Source organism: Chelonia mydas, chromosome 2, assembly GCF_015237465.2.
Source record: "Chelonia mydas isolate rCheMyd1 chromosome 2, rCheMyd1.pri.v2, whole genome shotgun sequence".
Lineage (NCBI taxonomy): Eukaryota > Metazoa > Chordata > Testudines > Cheloniidae > Chelonia > Chelonia mydas.
The window spans coordinates 183,692,190-183,710,842 of NC_057850.1; the positions used below are offsets into that span (position 1 = coordinate 183,692,190).

At 44.2% G+C, this 18,653-nt stretch overlaps 1 protein-coding gene across 1 annotated transcript in view; it reads left to right on the forward strand.

The window, feature by feature from the left end:
• Nucleotides 1–766: 766 nt before the first annotated feature.
• Nucleotides 767–18,653, forward strand: part of LOC102942912 (C-C chemokine receptor type 5) — a 31,427-nt gene continuing 13,540 nt past the window's right edge. The window contains exon 1 of the mRNA XM_043540810.1: nucleotides 767–855. The gene's annotated coding sequence lies outside the window, so the exon portion shown is untranslated. The remainder of the gene's footprint in view (nucleotides 856–18,653) is intronic.

Below are 18,653 nucleotides of genomic sequence, written 5' to 3' on the forward strand. Positions count from 1 at the left end.
CCACATCTTTCTTGAAGGGAGGCACTAAAAAGTGGACGCAGGCCCTAGTGGTATTTTGTCAATTTCACTTTGGGCTCGTCTACGCTTGAAATGCTACAGCAGCACAACTGCAGTGCTGCAGCTGGGCCACTGTAGCTTCCGTATAGACTCTACTTACGCTGAGGGGAAGGGTTCTCCCATCAGTGTAGTAATCCGTCTCCCCAAGAGGCGGTAGCTAGGTCAACAGAAGAATTGTGCCATTGATCTAGCACTGTCTACACGGGAACTTAGGTCGGCTTAACTACGCCGCACAGCAGTGTGGATTTTTCACACCCTGAGCCAACCTAATTTCCTATTGTAGACAAGCTGCTATCACCAAATATTTCAACTTATTTTTGAATATGCTACAAAAGTGTTTAGTGCAATCAAAAATAGTTGACACGATTTTGTGTACCTAAGCCTGATCCAACTCCCAATAAAGTTAATGGGAATACCCCAATGGAAGTTGGAACTAGGCCCTGGTCCTGCAAACAGAGGCTCTAGCTCAGACTGTTCCCATGTGGAGTGAAGTCAGCAGGACTCCATACAGAGTCTGCACTAGTGAATCTATAGGACTGAGGACCTAAGCCCTCAGTTCTGCATTTAACATGCACTCTGAAAATTCAGCGCTCTAACATTTCCATTAAGTTCTAAGTGAAACTTGCTAAAAGTCCATTTTTAGAAAAAGAAGAACTACTCCTTCACTTCTTGTTATAATTCTTGCAAAACTTCTGAGAAGCAGCAGTTTCTGAGCTTCTGAAGATGTAGACAGGACTAATCGCACTATGGTTCACAAGAACGAAGACAGTTATCATCCATAAGAAGCTTGGTAGATCAGTGAGTATCTCATCTTTCTTGTCTCTCTTTCATATATATAAAAATGTATTCAGTGGAAAGGTATACTAAATTATTAAGAATTAGCAATAATGATGGTGTAATTAAACATGGGACGCAGCCTTTCAGAACCAGTCAAGCAGGAAACCAGGAAGGAAACAAGACTGGGATTGAGCTAGTTGGGAATGCAGTGGTATGAGATGCTACCCAAAGCCATAAGGACAAACAGGAGCAGTTTTGTTGAAAATGTCTGACAAACATTATGTTAAAAACAATTCTGTTTTAGTTCCAAAACTGCTTCAGGAAAAGATTAGTTTGTAAACAGCTTCATATAAGAACACCGGCATGTTAAACATAAAATGCTTCATATCTAATCCAGGGGGTATCAGATTCATTGCGTGCCATGGGCTGAGCTCACAACATCTGTTATTGTTAATGCGGATTTATACGAGTGAGTCCGCATGCACTGGGTGGAGACTGCACTATTTAACCTCTTATCTCCCCGCATAAAGAGGCTCTCTTCTGTTTAGAAAGAATTAAAAGCTGTGGCAGGAGCGGTCCAGAAAAACTGCACCGGCTCTTGCAATATGACCACTTGGTAGAAGCCCTGCTTTCAAATAATGTGCATCGTAATTGAACATTAGTACTTGGATAGAACAGTGATTCTCAACCTCTTCCATACTCAGGCCCCTTTCCCCGATTTAGCAATATGGGAAGGGCAGGGCGGTCATAAGCCTCTGACACTTGGCAGTGACCCCAAGGTTGAGAATCTCTGGTATAGAGTATTACCCTGCATGTTTATATTTAACTCCACCCCTGCAAGGGTTGTGAATGCAGGAGCTGTTAAAGTCTGTGCTTTGTTTGAATTGATCTGACCTGATTTTCTCTGAAGCAGTCATATGGTAGAAAGTAGAATCTAGTTATTAAAGCCCAGGACTGGACACTTGAGCACCAAGTCCTACTATCACCTTTGTCACAGACTTGATTGTGATCTTGAGGAATTCACAATCTCTTTTTGCCTCCATTTCTCTTACTCACTGTGCTATAGTGAAACAACCTTTGTACAGCACTTTCACAGCTTCCTATGGAATGTGCTATAGAAACGCTAAGTATTGTAACTAGGATTTTGCTAAATATATTGAGAACAAAGGACATTTTGACCCAAACTATGAATTTTTGAAAAGTCAGTTACAGACACAATCTCAGCTATATATGGAATTAATATTGTGGGGTCTTGATATACTGATAGTTTCTCATTCTAAAAAAGGAACATAAACTATGATTAAAGGGAGAACATGATCTTTTTTATTTTAAATTGATTATATGTCGTCAAGGCTGATTCCGCACTCTGACACCTTGAGTGCAGAAAGTGGGGGCCTGCAAGGATTCTAAAAATTAACACTGGCCACTCCAGGCTTGGATTAAACTCCCAAGGTTACAGCTTTTCTCTGACCTTGGATGGGTAGATGCTGCCACCACCCAAGTGCAAAAACCCCCTTTTAGAGCCCAGGAAGGTGCACTTGGGAATTCCTTCTTGTGGGGTACCCTCAAGCCTTTTCACCCCCCTCCAGGGAAGAGCTGAGAAAGAAAACAAAAGAAATCAGCTGTTGCCACCAACTAATTGAACAACACATGCACAAACCTCTTAGGACACAAAAATCCAATCCTGGTCTTAAAAAAGGTAAATTTTATTAAAAACAAAAAGAAAATACATTTGGAATTTAGGCTCTGTTAAATAAAAAAAACAATTACAAGGATTAAGCATCAAGATAGCTCTCTTGAGGTCCAGCTTAAAGGTTACAAGCAAAACAAAAGCACCTGGGGTTAGCACAGAGGAATCCACAAGCCATAAAGAAATAAACCTAATCAGGAAATGTCTAGGAAGATGTGATCTACTTACATATCTGGGGTTTCAAATGAGTAGTTTCTAGGTAGGATCTGATGATTTTTCATACTTTTTTCAAAGCTTTTTACAGCATAGTTCCAGCCCAGTCTCTCCTCTCCTGGAGGACAACCACAGACTGACAAAAGGGGAGTCTTGTTTCATTTTTAAAAGTTCTAGCCTTCCCATTGGCTCTTTTGGCCAGGTGCCCACACACTTTCTTTTACCTACGCATGCAGTCAGACTTTTTAACCCTTTACAAGTAAAGAACAGCTACCAAGAGGGATTTTATAGCTAACTGGCTGGCTGGGTCCATAAAAGGGAGCTACTCCCCCACCTTCATTTATCACATGCCCCTCAAATCACAGACGGTGCTGCCAGCCTGGTTCAGGTCGGGTTCACACCAGCTGGGATTTCTTCCTGGAGGTTTAGGAAACAGAGTTAATAAGATACATGCACTTCTAATTTTACTACTAATTACATGAAGAACTAAACAGTATTTTTTGCACCTCAAGGACTACAATGACTTAGAATACAGGGACATTTTTACCACGCTGATTCTGGGAAACCTTCCCGCTGGAGTGCATCAGTCACTTAGTTAGAGGCTCTGGAAATGAGTTGTATTTCAAAATCAAAGTTTTGAAGAGCTAAACTCCACCAAAGAAGTTTTTTGTTAGTCGCTTTGACTGTGTGAAGCCACTTTAGCACAGCCTGGTCAGTCTGCAGGTGGAAACGCCATCCCCAAATGTACGGGCGTAGCTTTTCCAGATCATACACAATGGCGTAACATTTTTTTTCTGAGACTGACCAGTGGCTTTCCCTTTCAGAAAGTATTTTGCTGAGAAACATGACAGGATGGAATTGTTGATCTGGTCTTTCCTGCATTAAAACTGCTCCTACACCACGCTCAGATGCATCTGTGGTTACGACGAACAGTCGGTCTAAATCCGGGATTAAGTTGGTTAAAGGCTTTTTGACACTTTTCAGTCCACTGAACTGCAGTTGGCTATTTTTTCCTGGTTAGGTCTGTCAGTGGCATGGCAATTTGGCTGTAGTGTGGGACAAATCGTCAGTAATACCCGGCCAAGCCAAAGAAGGATTGGACCTGCTTCTTTGACTTAGGGACAGGCCAATTTTGGATAGTGTTTACTTTAGCCTGTAGGGGGTTCATAGTTCCTTGACCCACCTGGTGTCCAAGGTACATTACCCTGTTTAGGCCTATTTGACATTTTTTGGCCTTAACGGTTAATCCTGCCTCCCTTACGTGCTGGAAGACGGCTTCAAGGTGTTCCAGGTGTTCTGCCCATGAATCTGAGAATATAGCCACGTCGTCAAGGTAGGAGACTGCAAATTCCCCAGATCCATCCAGAAGGTTATCTACCAGTCTCTGGAAGGTAGTGGGTGCATTTTGCAGTCCAAAAGGGAGCACATTAATTTCATACAGCCCTTCATGGGTGATGAAGGCTGATCTTTCCTTGGCTGGGTCATCTAGCAGCACTTGCCAGTAGCCCAGTTCATCTCCACTTTAGACTTAACTAAGGGGAAGTCCCAGATTCTCCAATAGCTTATCTGTGCATGGCCTTGGATAGTTTTCTGGGTGAGTTACAGCATTTAGCTTACAGTAGTCCATGCAAAAGTGGATTTCCCAATCGGGTTTGGGAACCAGAACCACTGGAAAGGCCCAGGCACTCTCAGAGGGGCAGATTACACCCATCTGTAACATGTCCTTGATCTCCCTTTCTGTTGCGGTTTTGGTTTGAGGAGCCATCCAGTATGGTTGGGCTCTAATTGGGCAAGCATCACCTGTGTCAATGGAGTGGTATGCCCGTTCTGTCTGACCTGGGGAGGCTGAAAACATTGGTGCGAAGCTGGTGCACAGCTACTGGATTTGCTGTCGCTGCTTATGCCAAAGGGTTATGGAAAGGCTCACTTCTAAGTCACCGTTGCTTTTTCCTTCATAGTAGACTCCTGCCCCATCCAACCCCCCTGTGTTCCTTGACGCCCCACCTCAGGACCCCTGCCCCATCCACGCCCTCCCCCGTCCCCTGACTGTCCCCAGAACCAAGCAGGAGGGTCTCGTGGGCCACCGTAGTGGGTGCCCACCCCGCCCCTAAGAGCCGGAGTCAAAAATGAAACCTAAAGTTTTCCTTTCCAGAGTCCAAACACAAGGCTTCCCCTTTCCAATGTATAAGCAGGTAAAACAACTAGAGGACCCACTTTAACAGGTGTTCTTTAATTTCAGCTATATTGGTCATGTGGCTGGTGATTTGGATGAGGTCTGGTAGGTGTGCCCTACAGAGCACGTTAGGTTAAGAAATAAGTAGACATTAGGTTTTGTTTAAGTTAGGCTAAGAATAGAGGAGTATGGGAAATTGAATTTGTTAGCATAAGTAAAGGATAAGTTGGAGACACTAAGGTGGGAAAATTGAAGTTAGTAAGGACATGACCCAGGGTTATGTTGTGGCAAGGTTGGGGCATAACTGGTTTTAGTAGAGCTTTTCGTGAGTGTTTCTGAGAATTCTGAATGTGAATTAAAATACTATTTGTATTGATAGCATGGGAACGACATTGGTGCAGCTGTTAATTTAAACAATATGTACATAAAGAGCCAATAAAGAGGTGGTGGAAATGTGAATACTGTAATGGATAGGTTTAATGTTGATTAGTATTTTAATAGGCTATAAAAGGAGTAACCTTTCTAAATTGGAGATAGCTCCAATTAACATCAAAAGGATATGTGATGCAGTGTCCACCCCACACAGGGCTGGAAATGTTAAGATGGCTAAGTGGGCCAATTAATTGCCCATGCTGCACCTGGAGAAGGAGACAGGGAGCAGGGATTTAAGTAGAACAGGCTCAGCTGGGCAGGGACAGGTGGGGTCTATATTATTCTGGAAGCTGGTAACAAAAGGGGCTAGAGAGAAAGAATCTTTGGTTACTCCCTGGGAGAAGGGAGGTGTGTCTGGGGCTAAAGGCAAGTAGCCTATAGTTACTCCCTGAGAGGAGGTAGTGAGGCTTGGCAAGCCCAGAGAAGGGGGAGAGGTAGGTAGGGGACAGAGTAGCGAGGTATGGGGTAGGTCAAACTAATGGCTGCCAATGAGAGGACCCTTGAGCTGGGACCTGGAATAGAGGATGGGCCCAGGTCCCACTACCAGCTGCTGATGAAGTGATACTGGCAGGGCAATGAGCAGGAAGAATTCCTGAGCCCATTTGTCAAGAAGGACTTTGATACCCCAGAAGGAGGGAACATGTCTGGTGACCTGGCTGGAGGACTGAGTCATGAAGAGGAGGCTGTGGTTCCTGTAATGAGAGGGGTCCACAGGGTGAGAGGACAATGGGAAAGATGCTGCCGGGGGCGGGGGGTGCAATGCTTGGCTGGCGCTAATCCCCAGAATGGCCATCAGGAGGCACCACCAATGGTGAGTACCCCTGTGACAGGGTACTACTAGGTTCCTGGATTATAAGGCTAGACTTCATTCTGTTGGCATTGGATTGATCACCGCTTGATATAATCACATTCAAAGATGGAAGGTAATTGCAGTAGCTGTGTGAATGGTAATTGTATGCCTGATTGCTTAACTAATCATTTTCATTTTAAAGAAAATTTGGCTCTATCATTCAGAGGGTCATCCAGGGTCCTCTACTAAACTAAATTATCTGTAACCCACCTAGAAGCTTGAACCTGAAAACTTAGTTTGGTTTATTGCATCCTTAGCTTGAACAACTTAATATTAATTGAGAGAACTTAAAATCAAGGTTACATAGGGTGGGAGGAAAAACGCACCTTTAGCAACTCTTACATTATTATTTTTTTACATCTGTCAAGGGCAGCTAGAGCTTTACATGGATGCCTTTTTGTGAGGTGTTTGTCCAAGCCCAAAATCCAAATGAAATAATAAATATTGAGTGAGCTACTCTCTTTGCAGGCATTGGGAGATGCTGATTGGTTCCTCCTGGCAGGCTGAGCTCAATTATTTCTGCCCTTGGATTTAAGGGAGTGACTCTCTGGGCACAAACCTAGGAAGTCTCTTCAGGGAAACCCCTAGGACCAGCCAACCTTGGGGTGGGGGGAAGGAGGCAAGGATTTATCCCTTTCTTGCTACTATTTGAGTTACCAACTAGGGGACTGCACACTTCATAGATTGTGTAGGCCAAGTACACTGCAGCCGCTAATGGCTCCTTGCATCCCTCTGTTCTCTCCCATCCCCAGGACTGACTGTAAATGTTTTGTTGCTGAGGGCATTTTCAGTGCCCCCACTCAAGGCATATGTGTACACACACAAATGTGCAAACCAAAAAACCCACAACTTGTCTATTTGGCACTCCTGAATGTTGGTCTCCCTGATTGCCAACCCTAAAGTGTCTTCTATTTTTAGCGACTACCTGCAAATCTCCAAATTTCGCTCTTCCCCTGTGTGCTCTACATTCCACCCCTCCTACAATACTTGCTCCCTCACTTTCCTGCACCAGGGGTTCCCTGGCCCTATGCCCTCTCCTCCCCACGGGCCAGGGCCTTTGTGTAGAGGAGAGACGAAATAGCTAGGCTAGAGTAGGGCAGCCCTTGCATGAGGTTGAGGTCGGGCACCAAAACTCTGGAGCAACCAGTCTTTCCAAAGCAGAAGACAGACCCAGATCAAGCCTGAACATCCAGCTTCATGACAGAAATGCAAGGAGGGGGTGGGGACCAGAGACTTCCCAGAAAGGGTCAGCCCTCCCCCACCTGAGATCCTGGTGCCAGGATGGAGGGATGTCTTTAACTCAGGCCAAGTTCTAACTGAGGCAGAAAGGAATTTCTTCCTAGAGATTAAGTGCTTGGAGGCGGAAGCGGAGGAGAGGAAAGAGGCAAAGAGCTTGGAAGTGGAGCTGAAGCACTTAGACCTGGAAAAGGCTAATCTGGATCAATCAGGTAGCCCTAACAGTCCTCCAGGTACCACTCCCCATTCAAAAAAATTCCCCACATACAAGGTAAGCGATGATATAGAGACCTTCTTAAAAAAATGTGAAAGGGCCTACCTTGGGTACAACCTCCCTCCAGACCAGTATATGGTAGAGCTGAGGCCACAACTCAGTGGACGCTTAGTAGAGGTGGCAGCTGAAATGCCTAAAGAACACATGAACAAGTATGAACTTTTTAAACAAAAGGCCAGAATTAGGATGGGGCTAACACCCAAGCATGCCTGTCAGCAGATCAGAGCCCTAAGGGGGAAACCAGACGTGGCATTTTCCCGACACTGCTCCTAATACAAATGGAGCGGTTCTTAGAGGGTGTTCTTGAGGAAATAGAAAGGTACATCCTAGATGGGAAGCCCAAAACTGTAATCGAGGCAGGGGAGATCGGCGCCAAATGGGTGGCGGAGAAGAAGAAAGCTAGTAGCAGTTGGTGCGGATACCAGAAGGGGCAACCCGAGATGACACCCCATCATCAGAGTCATTTTTGTTCTGTGAACTGTTCTTGCTGCTGATGAGGGAAACTCCAACCTCTGATACGTCACTGTTGACTTGTAGTTTTGCAACATTTATTCTGACTGCTGTGAGGCGGTTTTGGCTAAAGCCCCTTTTGGGATCATTTCAAACACAGCGTGCTCATTGAGCAATGATCTGATGGCATAACTGAATGAATCAGGGCTGCAATTCTGAGTCCCTCTTGCTTGAAGGGTTCCTAAATGCACAATTTAGGAAATATCAGCTAGACATACCAGCACCCAGACACTTGAATGGCTAAAAGATGTCACCTCCAGTCCCCTCATAGGTGAAAGCTGATATTCAAGAGGCTCAAAGGCTTGTCTCAAAGCAGCCCAAACATCCAGCTCCAAAAATCTAAAGAAATATTATCAAAGCTACATGCTCAGGCCTATGAACATACTGTAGTAAGCATGGCTTTGCTATGCAGACCACTGTCTGCTTTTCTCAGGAGCACGTGTGCTTCCAACTTGGTCTGGGGCAGTGGGAGGGGTGAAGAATTCAAATGCCTCTGTCTTTTAAGTGGCAGCCCAGTATTTTCTGAGCATGCTCAGCCAGGTCTCCCCACCCCTTCACTGAAATCATAAATGAACAGTCTGAAATTGTAGTTTTCCCCTATAGCATACACTTATTTTGGCCAGAAATGACTCTGAAGAGCAAAGGCTTTGCCAACCCCTCATGTGTCCTGTAGGCTGTGACGGGGTGTGCTCACCACTCTGGCGCCTCCTGCTGGCTGTCTTGGGAATTAGCTCTGCATGCCACTGTCACTCCTGCTCTAGGACCCACGTCTCTCCAAGGACTGTGATGTCCTCATCAGTGACACGGCTCTCCGGCCATGCTACACACTGTCACTCCCCTTCCGGCGGATCTGCAGTCTGCTCTTCAGCCACTTCCCTTAGTGGCTACTGCAGCAAATTGTATGGCCACTTCCTCATAGCCCCAGCATCCTCTTTGCCCTTGCAAAAGGCCCCTTAGCTGACCAGGAGAGAATTCCAGCATCACTGGCATGCTGGGGTCAGGGTGGTTAGTGGGAGGGGGCATGTTAGAGCAGGATTATAGCACACACTGCTTTGTCACAGGTAGCACCAGGAAGTCTGCTGTAGATTACAGTAGCTCACTGGGCCCCCCGACAGACCCAAATCCCAAGGTTGTAAAGGTGGTTTAAAGTCACCCTTGTCCCCCATCCTCCTGGGTTATGCCTCTGTGGGCAATACCTTCTGGAGGCATAGTGCATATCTCAGTCTCTATGGGGAATCTATGGGACTTTCTCAGTGTTATACTCCGAGATTTCATGGCCAGAAAGGACCATTGTGATTATCTGGTCTGACCTCCTGCACAACGCAGGCCGCAGAACCTCACCCATCCACTCCTGTAATAGACTCCTAAGCTGTGGCAGAGTTATTTAAGTCCTCAAATCATGATTTAAAGACTCCAGGTTACCGACAATCCACCTTTTACTTACTTTTGTACCAGCAAGTGACCTGTGCCCTATGCTGCAGAGAAAGGTGAAAACCCCCCAGTGTCTCTGCCAATCTGACCTGGAGGGAAATTCCTTCCTGACACATATGGCAATCAGTTGGAGCCTGAGCATGTCAGCAAGTCTCCTCACTCAGACACCTGGGAAAGAATTCTCTGTAGTAACTCAGAGCCCTCCCCATCTAGTGTCCCATCACCGGCAGTTGGGGTATTTGCTACTAGCAGTTGCAGATTGCCTAGAGTGGCATGTGGCCCATCTCATCATACCATCCAGTCCATAAACTTATCAAGCTCAGTCTTAAAACAATTTTAGATTTTTTCCCCCACTGCTCCCATTGGAAGGCTGTTCCAGAATTTCACTCCTCTGATGGTTAGAAACCTTTATCTAATTTCAAACCTAAACTTGTTGATGGCCAGTTTGTAGCCATTTGTTCTTGTCATCATTGGTGCTTAACTTAAATAACTCCTCTCCCTGCCTGGTATTTATCCCTCTGATGTATTTACAGAGAGCAATCCTATCTCCCCTCAGCCTTCATTTGGTTAGGCTAAACAAGCCAAGCTCTAGGATACTCCTCTCATAAGGTTTTCCACACCTCTGATTATCCTAGTATCCCTTCTCTGCACCTGTTCTAATTTTAATTGATCTTTCTTAAACATGGGAGACCAGAATTGCACACAGTGTTCCAGATGAGGTCTCACCAGTGTAATGGCAATAACACTTCACGATCTCTACTGGAAATACCTCCCCTGATGCATTCTAGGATTGCATTAGCCTTTTTTCACAGCCACATCACATTGCAGTTCATAGTCATCTTGTGATCTACCATTACACACAAGTCTTTCTCCTCCACTGTCGCATACAACAGATATGTACCCAGTTTATAGCAAAAAATCTTGTTTTTAGTCCCTAAGTCCACGACCTTGCACTTTGCACTTTTGAATTTCATCCCATTTCTATTACTCCAGTTTTCAAGATCCTTCAGATCTTGTATGATATTCTGGTCCTCCTCCATATTGGCTCTACCTCCCAACATGGTGTCATCCACAAATGTTATTAGCACACGCCCACTTTTTGTGCCAAGGTCATTAATGAAAATGTTAAATAAGATTGGTCCCAAGACTGATCCCTGAGGAACTCGACTAGTAACCTCCCTCCAGCCTGACAGTTCACCTTTCAGAATGACCCATTGTAGTCTCCCCTTTAATCAGTTTCTTATCCACCTTTCAATTCTTGTATTAATCCCCATCTTCTCCAAATTTAACTAATAATTCCCCCTGTGGAACTGTATCAAATGCCTTACTGACATCCAGGTAGATTAGATCTACTGCATTTCCTTTGTCTAAAAAAATCAGTTATCTTCTCAAAGAAAGAGATCAGGTTGGTCTGGCATGATCTACCTTTTCTAAAGCCATGTTGTATTGTATCCCAATTACCATTTACCTCTATGTCCTTAAATGCTTTCTCTTTCAAAATGTGTTCCAAGATCATGCATACAATTGAGTTCAAACTAACAGGCCTCTAGGTTCCTGGGTCACTTTTTTCCCCTTTCTTAAAAATAGGTACTATATTAACAATTCTCCAGTCATAGGGTCTGACCCCTCATTTTACAGATTCATTAAAAATGCTTGATATTGGGCTTGCAATTTCATGTGCCAGTAGTTCCTTTCAGATTCTCGGATGGAGATTATTCGGGTCCCCTGATTTGGTCCCATTAAGATGTTTCAGTTCGATTTCCACATTGGATGTGGTAATTTCTGCTTCCATATCCTTTTTCCCATTAGCCACCCTGCCACTACCCCTAAATTCCTCATTACCCTTTTCAAGAACTGAGGCAAAGTATTTATTTAGGTGTTGGGCCATGCCTAGATTATCTTTAATCTCCACCCCCACCATCCTCAGGGTTTAGCAGTCCCATTTCTTCTTTTTTGTTCTATTTTTATTTATATTGTTATAGAACCTTTTACTATTTTAATTCTCTTTGCAAGGTCCAACTCTGCTTGCTTGTTGGCAGTTCTCACTTTTTCCCTACATTTTTTGACTTCCAAGAGGTAGCTTTCGTTGCTGATCCATCCCACCTTCCATTCCTTGTTGGCTTTCTGCTTTCTCTTAATAAGCAGTTTGAGATGCTTGCTCATCAAGCTTGGTCTGCAACCCTTTCCTATAAACCTTTGACACTTGCTTGGGATACAGGCTTCAAATAGCTTCTGCGACTTTAACTTAGAGTAATTCAAAGCCTCCTCCACATTGAAATCCTTGAGTTTTTCAGCCCAGTCCACTTCCCGAACTAATTCCCTTTAAAAAATTAAGTTTTCCCTTTAGAAATCAAGGGCCTTAGATGCAGACCTATTTTTGTCTATCCTTCCATTTAGTTTAAACTGAATTAGCTCATGATTACCGGAACCAAGGCTGTCCTGTACAACCAGTTCTTCTGTGAGGTCCTTGGTGCTTACCAATACTAAATCTAAAATGGATCTCCTCTTGTTGATTCAGTGACTATTTGGTGAAGAAATATGTCAGCTATCACATCTAGGAATATCTGGGCCCTACCATTATTAGTAGCACTTGTCCTCTAATATATAGCTGGGCAATTAAAGTCTCCCATAATCACACAATTCCCAGTAGTATTTATTTCATTAAAAATATTAAAGAGGTCTCTATCCATATACAAAATTGGATCCTCGGAATCTGTAGCAGACCCTAAGCACTATCCCAGCAGAGCCTCTCTTACCTTTCTTCCCCAAAGTGACTTTGACCCAAACTAATTCTGTTTTATCCATTCCATCAGTTCTAATTTCTCTTCAGTCTAACTCACCATTTATAACACTACTCTGCCAGTGTTCCCTCTAATTTTTCCCACGCATGTGTAGAATTAATTCTATGGGGCATCAATATGGGGGTGATGCGTGACACATGACCTCCGTATTGGTGCACATAACAAAACTCATGTGGCAGGATTGGGGCCGAGGTGTTTGGAGTGTGGGAGGGGGCCCAGGGCTGGGGCAGAGGGTTGGAGTGCAGGCTCTGGGGTGGGATTGGGGATGAGGGGTTTGGGTTGCAGGCTGCCCCAGGGTTGCAGTGAGGACTCCTCCCAGCTCTCTCTCCCCACAGCAGAACCTGAGTTCGGGGGGAGAGGTGCCTCTTCCCCTGACTGCAGCAGGTCCAGAGCTGGGTTGGGGCTAGGGGGAGAGGCCTCTCTCCCCACCGCAGCCCTGAGAGCCTGTGCAGCACTTAATAGGCTACTGCACGGCCATGCAGCTTAGGGGGAACTTAGTCCTTCACCACCTTTATTTCTGTCTCTCCTGAAAATACATACCCTTCAATACTTGTACGCTAGTCATGACTATTATTCCACCATGTTCCTGTTATCCCTATAATATCTGGTTTCACTTCCTGTACCAGTAGTTCTAGTTCCTCCATTTTGTTACCCAAACTCTTTGCATTGCTTTAGTTGTTTCTGCTCAGCTTTGCCCAGATTCCTCTCCTGTTTAGGTACAGTCTTTCTACTGCCAGTATCACCTACATCAAGGGTTCTCTTGGTGAGTCCCCCCTCAACATGCTATAAAAACTCCAGGGCCCAGCAGGGGTGAGGGGGAACTTGGGGCTCTGGGCTGTGGGAGAACCCTTGGGCATAGGCATAGTTTTACTTCTATTGGGGGGGGGGGGGGGGAGGCAAGGGCTGGCAGGGCTCAACCCAGCTCCACAGAGTGGGGTCCAGAGCGCGAGCACCACCTCCACCCCTTGACTCACTCAGGAGGCCACCCAGTCTGTCTGGGCTGTGGAGGGATGCAACCAAAAAATATAACTCAAAGGAGAGACTCGGTTCAAAAAGTTTGAAAACTTCTCAGGCTGCAGGGAGGGAGTAGCTAGGGGCTGTGTGTGGGCTCAGGGGAGTTCCCAGTGCAGCTTCTAGCTTCAGCGGGCAGGGGTGCTGGGGCTCCCGGCTTCCAGTGATGTCTCCCAGTGATCGGACATGCCAAAGCCCTCCTTATAACACTACTGCCTGAGCCATCTGTTGATCATCATAATCTTGTCTCACCTTCGCTCTCCTCCTCTAAGGACAGATAGAATACCACTAAAGATCACCTGAGCCTCCATTTCTTCAAGCATCTTCCCCAGCTTGGCATAGTCTCCCTTGATGCATCGCAGCAAGAATCTAGCTATATCACTTGTTCCCACATGAAAGACACTCAGTGGATTATTTCCTGCTCCCATTAGAATCCTCTTCAGCCTCATGTCTACATCCTGTATCTTAGATCCCAGCAGATAGTACACCCTTCTGTTCTCTGGATCAGCTCTGGTGACAGGCCCGTCTGTTCTTCATAGTAGAGAGTCTCCAGTCACGTAGACCTGCCTCTTCCTGGTATTGGTATGATTCTCTGAGTCCCAGACAGAGTGTGTGTACACACACACACACACACACACTGTTTATACAATGTACATATAGAATAAGTTGGAAGGAGGCAAAGACTTGAAGGGGTAAGAGCTGGTGACAGCTCCCCTTCTCTAAGACTGAAGCCTAAACCATCTAGTCACCCACTATGTGTACAGACCAGGCCAGAAACTGCAACAATACCCAGCAAAACTGGCCTGTACACATGGAAAGTGCGTGGGAAGATGTGCAATAAGAACATAATTCATACTTTACCCCCACCAAAAAGTACCCTGAAGAGTTCCCCATTCATGGTTCTGCAGTTTCAGAAGGTGGGTGGAGGATAGGAGGGAAAAAATCCAAGGAGATACTGTCCTCTGTAGAATCATCCCCAAAAATGCCTGTGAGACTGTACAAGAATATGAGTTTCTTTGGGGATGATTCTGCAGGCAGCATTTCCTAAAGATGCCTAAAATATGCATCCCTGGGTTACTTTGAAGCGACAAGCAGACAGATCTAATGCACTCAGCTCAACAATCATCTCTCTGAATGTACACAAGCAGAAACCATTATTAGACTCAAAATGCAAATTGCAAAGGAAATCACTATTTGCATAGAAGCTCCTACTCAAAATCTTTCTTAATTGAGAATGTCTGTGAGGATGAGTGGAATGAATTTTTTGCAGATATTTTAGAGAATATATTTCTAGTTTGTACTAACTGCAAAATGTCGTTATTTCATTGTGTGTGTTTGCTTCCTCACCCACATTTGTTTTACACATGAGATAGATGCTCTTGTGGTTTGGCCTTTCAGACAGTCTGTTTCAGGGAAGGATCTTGATACTAGAGCTCTGCTTTTGCTTCACTCACAAAATTTACCCTCTGAATCTCCACCATAGGAAGATTACTTGATCCAGAGAACGGGAACTGTCACCTATGCATTGTCACAAAAGAGCTATCTCTAAACACAACAGGCTGAGAGACATCCCTCAGAGATGGACATTATCATCCCTACTAAACAGGGTCTTCACATAGTGAAATTTTCCAGCCAGATTTTAAGATGAGAGAAAGGTCCCTGCCCCAAACCCAAGTGCTTGATTTTTTTACATGCTTTCCTTTACTTCCCAAGGCGTTAGCCCAGTTCATGGCAGGTAAGCTCTGGCTAACCTGCATGCCTTACTAAGTCTCTTCTGTAGACAATCCTGACAGACTTTAAAGTAAGAGCAACTGTACACAAAGTATGATAAAATGCTGAAGCAGACAAAATTGGATTCTGAATAGGGAACACTTCTGCTAAATTTTGATATAAGGTGGATGAGACAATGTATTTTATTCCACCAACTTCTGTTGTCACTTTCAAGCTGACACAGAGCTCTTCTTTAAATTTGTCTCTCTAATATTCTGAGGCCTACCTGGCTACAACAACACTGCATATAACCAATTTTGACACCAGCAGTCTAAAAGCAGAACGTTTCGTATGTCAGTTTTATTGGTTTGATTATTTTTATCTATTTGCACCACATGCAATATTCTAAATTAGGAAACATTTCTGCTAAATGTTGATACATGCAGTCTAGCAGGAGAACGTTTCATACAGCTGGGTTCCCTCCCTTCCCGCCCGCCCCCATTATAGTCCAGTTGATCATAAAAAGTAAATCTACATCTAGCAGCATTCTCCCATATCCCAATCTGCTTTGTAGAAAATCGGGTGACTATGGTAGAGTTTAGTATAAAAACCAAGAGAAGTAGCCCCTCTTCATTTAGTGGAAGTATATAGTGCACTGAAGTTAATCGAAAGGCTCCTATTGACTTCATTAGGCTTCAGATCAAAACCTTAAATCTGTTAGTGCTTTTCCATGCTCTGGATCACCCAATCCTGCATTTTTAGGAAGCAAATTTCAAATCTAATTTCCCACAGTAGAAGTTCCAGAATGTGTGCTTAAATTTAAATATTATTGAAATCTGTAACATTTTTAAATCAAATTATACACAAATTATCCTTTGATTTTTTTAAATGTCCAAAGCAAAGTATCAAGATAAACAGAGTGGAAATTCTTTGCTACTTTCATCAGATAAACTGAATAATATCTTAGCCCTTATGAAGTATTGTCTGCTTGATAGTGACCAGTGAAATGTGTTTGTTAAATTATTATTTCTTTCCATCATAATAGCAGCTACTAAGATTGAGATCCCATTGTTCTAGGCCAGTGGTGGGCAACGTGCAGCCTGTGGGCCACACTTGGCCATCAGGGTAATCTGCTGGCAGGCTGCAAGACAATTTAACATTGACCATCCGCAGGCATGGCTGCCCACAGCTTCCAGTGGCTGTGGTTCGCCGTTCCCGGCCAATGGGAGCTGCGGGAAGTGGCAGCCAGCACGTCCCAGCAGCCCACGGCTTCCTGCAGCTCCCATTGGCCGGGAACGGCGAACCGCAGCCACTGAGACCTGCGATCAGCCATGCCTGCGGACAGTCAATGTAAACAAACATTGCCCACCACTGTTCTAGGCACTGTACCTACACACAGTAAGAGACAGCCCCTTCCCAAAGAGCTTACCATGTGGACAGACCAAGTATATTCATGCATGTTTACAGATGCAGAACTAAGGAACAGAGAGATCAAGTGACTTCCCCAGTGCCACACAGTTAATCTGTGGCAGAACCAGGAACTGACCCCAGATCTCCAGAGTCGCAATCCAATGCCTTAACCTGAAGGCCATTCATTCTCCCATAATCCCATTATGAAATGTAAGGGCCTATCAAATTTGCCATTTGGACCCAGAAAATAAAGGTATGTTTCTGCATGACAAAAATACAACCTAACCCTCATGAACTAGTTTTTGTTGTTGTTAAATGCAGAAGCTTCACATCCTCATTTAATTGACCATAAAAACTATTTTGTTCCCCTTACACTCCTCTTTACCAAACCCTATTCCTTAGTTCACTTGTGGTATGGAGAAGCTCTTGCATTTTTCCAAGGAGCATAGAAGACATTTCTTCTTTCTTTGCAGAAACTGAATGGCACAAATCTACAATTCTGTGTGTGGTTTTGACTTGCAAAATCCAAGCAAATATTTACTCTCAAATATCCCAAAATTCTAAGAACTATACAACTATCATAAAAGCCCCTCAGCGACAAAGGGGTGTCAAAACTTATTCTCACCTTATCTCTGTCTGGCCAATAGTTGGAGATTCATCCAACCCTTTGAAACTCATTTCCATCAGCCATCCTTGAATGCAAATTGAGGAGAGACACATTTGAGATAATCATCCCACATTCTCATTTCTCATTGCAGCTGGTTGGGGGGAAAAAACCCATAGGAATGAAGGAATGCTTTTTAAAAAATATAGATAAAATGTTGGAGCATACTAATTTTGGGGGGGAGGGGCAAGCCATAACTTTTGTCCACTGAGTACTGTTTGCTTGCAGAGGAAAATGGTACATTTTGAAAGTTCCTTGGGATTTGAGGGGTTCACTGTTAACAAGTGATTTTTCAAGGGTCTGTGGCCAAATTCAAGTATAGGGCAACCTCAAAACTCAAGGGCGCTCAAAAATCACTCAGCGGTGAGCACAATTATGATGCCCCTGGAAACTCGTCTCATCATCATGCTCAAGAACTAAGACTCATGAAAACTCAGGAGGACTCTTATTCTTGAATGGTAGGCTAGCACTGCATGAAGAAGCCTGAATGGGTCCACAGGACTTACACATAGAACAATCCTGGATTTCATATTACATCTGAACATCAATTGTAAAGCATCACGAGAATAGGACCCAACAGAGCTTCTGAAATGAAATGACATGTTCAGAACAAAAGCACGGTGTCAGTTCCCTCCCCACTCTGAACTCTAGGGTACAGATGTGGGGACCCACATGAAAGACCCCCTAAGCTTATTTTTACCAGCTTAGGTTAAAAACTTCCCCAAGGTACATATTCTTCCTTGTCCTTTGACCGTATCGCTGCCACCACCAAGTGAGTTAGACAAAGATTCAGGAAAAGGACCACTTGGAGTTCCTGTTTCCCCAAAATATCCCCCCAAGCCCCTTCACCCCCTTTCCTGGGGAGGCTTGAGAATCATATACCAACCAAATAGGTAAACAAGGTGAGCACAGACCAGACCCTTGGGTTTTTAGTGTCCTAAAAACCCATCAGATTCTTAAACAGAACTTTATAATAAAGAAAAAAGTAAAAGAAGCACCTCTGTAAAATCAGGATGGAAGGTAATTTTACAGGATAATAAGATTTAAAAACAGAGGATTCCCTTCTAGGCAAAACTTTAAAGTTACAAAAAACAGAAATAAACCTCCCTCTTAGCATTGGGAAAATTCACAAGCTAAAACAAAAGATAACCTAATGCATTTCCTTGCTATTACTTACAATTGCTGTAATTTTAGATGTATCATTTCAGTAGAAGCTGGATTACTTGCTTGGTCTCTCTCTTTGTCTCAAGAGGGAACACACAGAGAGCACAAAACAAAACATCTCCCCACAGATTTGAAAGGCTCTTCTTCCCTTATTGGTCCTTTTGGTCAGGTGCCAACCAGGTTATTTGAGCTTCTTAACCCCTTACAGGTAAAGGAGGGATTTTATGCTACCCTTAGCTGTATGTTTATG